We start from the raw sequence: 3,431 nt of genomic DNA, 5'->3' as shown, positions 1-3,431 counted from the left end.
TCACATTGAATGTATTATTGTTGAATGAGTCTAAGTGTGTGAATTTTTGTATCATAATTTTTCTTATTTATTTTTGTTTATTTGTGTTTTCATCTTGTGATAGTCATTGCTAACGTTTTTCTTAGCTTTGTTTGACTTTGCATGACACAGAAGAGTAAGCAATCACCGCTTATTCCCGTTAATCCGAAGCTAAATAGGACTTTGAGAAACGCCAGGAGACTTTTGCAAGGCACACCCGAGTTCTCCATTGTGTATTCGGATTCGAATCCGGAAGAAATCTTTTCAACCAACGAAGAAGAGAACATGGGTGATGATAATCCTCCTCCACCATTGCTACGAGATTATGACCACCCCAATGCCTTCACACTTCGGAGTGGCATACGTTTCCCCACCACTAATGCAAATAATTTTGAGCTATCGCCTCAACTCATCCGTATGATACAAGGTGATCAATTCGGTGGGAGTTCTCATGAATGTCCTTTTGCTCATTTAGACAACTTTCTCGAATTGTGCACCACCATCAAGCAAAACAACATTACGGAATATTTCATCCGTATGCACATGTTTCAATTCTCCCTCAGTGACAAGGCAAAGCATTGGTTGAGAACGGTAAAAGAGGGATCATTGACAACATGGGATGAAGTCACTAGAGCTTTCCTTGGAAAGTATTGTCCACCCGAAAAGACCGCCGAATTAAGGAGGAAAATTACCAATTTCAACCAAGAGATTGATGAGACTTTGAGTGAAGCTTGGGAGAGTTTCAAGGACTACACTAGAAAATGCCCACACCATGGTTTCACATCATGGATCATTGTTCAAAGCTTTTATGATGGTCTTACTCCTACTTCAAGAGCCAATCTTGATAACGGGGCTGGTGGTAGCCTTAAAAAGCTATCAGTGGATGAAGCATACAAAATGATTGAAGAAGTGGCTAAGCACTACGCATATGGAGGTGATAGAAGGCAACCTCAAGTAAAGAAGGTCGGAATCCATGATCTTAGTGCAATAGACCTTATTGCATCAAAGTTTGACATGCTAGCTCATAAGCTAGATCAAGCCACTCTTACATCTCCAAGCTCTTCCTCACAACAAGTCATGTCTTGTGAGACTTGCAACTCAGCTAACCAAGAGCAAGTGGCGACAATTGTGGAGGAAATGATCATATCTCCTCTTATTGCAACTCAGCTAACCAAGAGCAAGTGGCGACAATTGGGCAAAGAAATGAGCCATACCCCCAATCCTACAATCAAGGTTGGAAACCCCAACAAAGTACGGGATGGAAGCAACAAAACCAAGGGCCCCCACAAAGTAGCTACAATCAAAGCCAAAACCAACCCCAAAACCACTACAACCAACCTCACTCTCAAAACCGACAAGCTCCATATCGCCATCCCAACCAAGACCAAAAAAGGCAACAATATAACCAACCCGCTCCCCCACCCCCTCAAAAGTCTAGCCTTGAAGCCGCACTTGAGACCTTCATTGCACAACAAGGAAGAAGCAATGCGGATATGCAAGCGAACATCCAACAACTTCAAGCACACAACAAGATAATTGAGAATCAATTGGCACAAATTGCACAACAAGTTGGGAGTTCATCCTCAAGTCCTAGCGGTCACTTCCCAAGCTCAAAGGTGGTGAACCCAAAGGAGCAAGCTAAGGCCATTACTTTGAGATCGGGAAGAGGTTATGAGGGGCCGGTCATGAGTGAAGAGGAGCCTCAAAAGGGAGATAAGGGAGTTGTGGTGAGAAATGAGGATGACTTTGAAAATGAAATAGTTGATGTTGAGAAAAAGAAGCAACAAAAGAATGACGAGGGAGTCACAAAAGAAAGTGAGAGAGATGAGGAAAGAGTAGAGAATCCCCCAATGATAGTATACAAGCCTCCAATTCTATTCCCTCATAGGATTGTAGAAAAGAAATTGAATGAGAAGTTTTCAAATTTTCTTGAAGTCATGAGAGGACTTCAAGTGAACATCCCCTTTCTTCATGCCATGTCATAAATGCCTACGTATGCAAAGTTTTTAAAGGATCTTCTATCCAACAAGAGTAGGCTTGAAGAGAATGCAACCATCTCCCTTCCTAAGGAGGTGAGTGCAATCATCCAAAACAAGCTTCCTCAAAAGCTTGGTGACCCGGGTAGCTATGCAATACCGATGAAGATTGGAGTTATGGAGGCTATGGATGCTTTATGTGATCTTGGGGCAAGTGTGAGCTTGATGCCCTACTCAATTGATTAGAGTTTGAAAGTTGGAGACTTGAAGCCAACAAGAATGTCCTTAAAATTGGCCGACCGCACGGTTAGGCTACCTTTGGGAATTCTTGAAGATGTGCCGGTTCAAGTTGGAAGAGTGTTTGTGCCATGTGATTTTGTGGTAATGGAAATGGAAGAAGATACTACGGTACCCCTAATCTTGGGAAAACCGTTTTTGAACACCGCGGGAGTGGTGATTGATATGAAGCAAAGAAGATTGACCTTGAATGTGGGAGATGAGAAAATATCATTTTCATTCCCACAAGCATTGAAAAAGCCATTGTATGATGAAGTTCATAGAGTTGATAGGAAAGGGACTTAGAGAAGTTCCAAGAGAATTTGTTTGAAGGAGATCCTCTACAAGCTATCCTAACGGGAGGCCTAGTTGAGGAAGGTGAAGAAACAAGGGGGTATGATCTTTTGCTCAACCAACCTTTAGTCCACAACGAAATAAGAGTGGAAGTGCTTAATGTGGAGGTAAAAGAGGAGAGGACTATGCCTCCTCATAAGGTTGAACTTAAACCCCTTCCTCCTTTACTTAAATATGCTTTTCTTGATGATAGTGAGAGTTTTCCCGTGTAATCCCCCGTATTTTTAAATATATTATTAATGAAATTATATTTTATTCATAATATTTATTTGTATTTTTTCGGATTTAATTTCAAAAGTTTTAAATTATTTTTGGGTTTGATGAACGATTTTATTACAAAGAACTTTTTATGAACCTTTTTTTTCAATAATTTATATCCAGCAAACAAACCAAACCCACTTTCCTTTCTTAATTGGCCCATTAATTTTATGAGGCCCAATCTTAAAACTAACCCTACACCACTCTCTCTCCTATAAATACCCCATACATCCCCAAAATTTCCCCACACAAAAGGTTAGTCTTATTTTCTTTCTCTTTTGTTTTATTAATTTGTGTAATTATAATTATTGATTATGGGTTTTGATTTTATTGTTTGAAATCAATTTAATTAGTATCAAATTGTATTTTGATGATTAAACTTTATAATTTCATATATTATAAATGTTATAATTTTTGGATTTTGTAAATTTAATAACCTAGGGTTTTTAATTATTGAAAATCATGATTTTAGGGTTTTTATGAACAATTGATTTAGGGCTTTTATAGTAATGATGTTTTGAAATTTTGGTGATTATACTACTAATTAGT

At 38.9% G+C, this 3,431-nt stretch overlaps 1 non-coding gene across 1 annotated transcript; it reads right to left on the bottom strand.

Annotated features, from left to right (window-relative positions):
• Positions 1 to 690: 690 nt before the first annotated feature.
• On the bottom strand, positions 691 to 797 carry LOC145621821 (small nucleolar RNA R71). Its single transcript, XR_014108616.1, has one exon. It is a non-coding gene; the product is annotated as a small nucleolar RNA R71 (small nucleolar RNA).
• Positions 798 to 3,431: the final 2,634 nt, after the last annotated feature.

This window comes from Chenopodium album, chromosome 27 (genome assembly GCF_948465745.1).
Source record: "Chenopodium album chromosome 27, dcCheAlbu1.1, whole genome shotgun sequence".
NCBI lineage: Eukaryota > Viridiplantae > Streptophyta > Magnoliopsida > Caryophyllales > Amaranthaceae > Chenopodium > Chenopodium album.
Note: the sequence above shows the minus strand (reverse complement) of the source record. Positions and strands in the feature narration are given on the sequence as shown.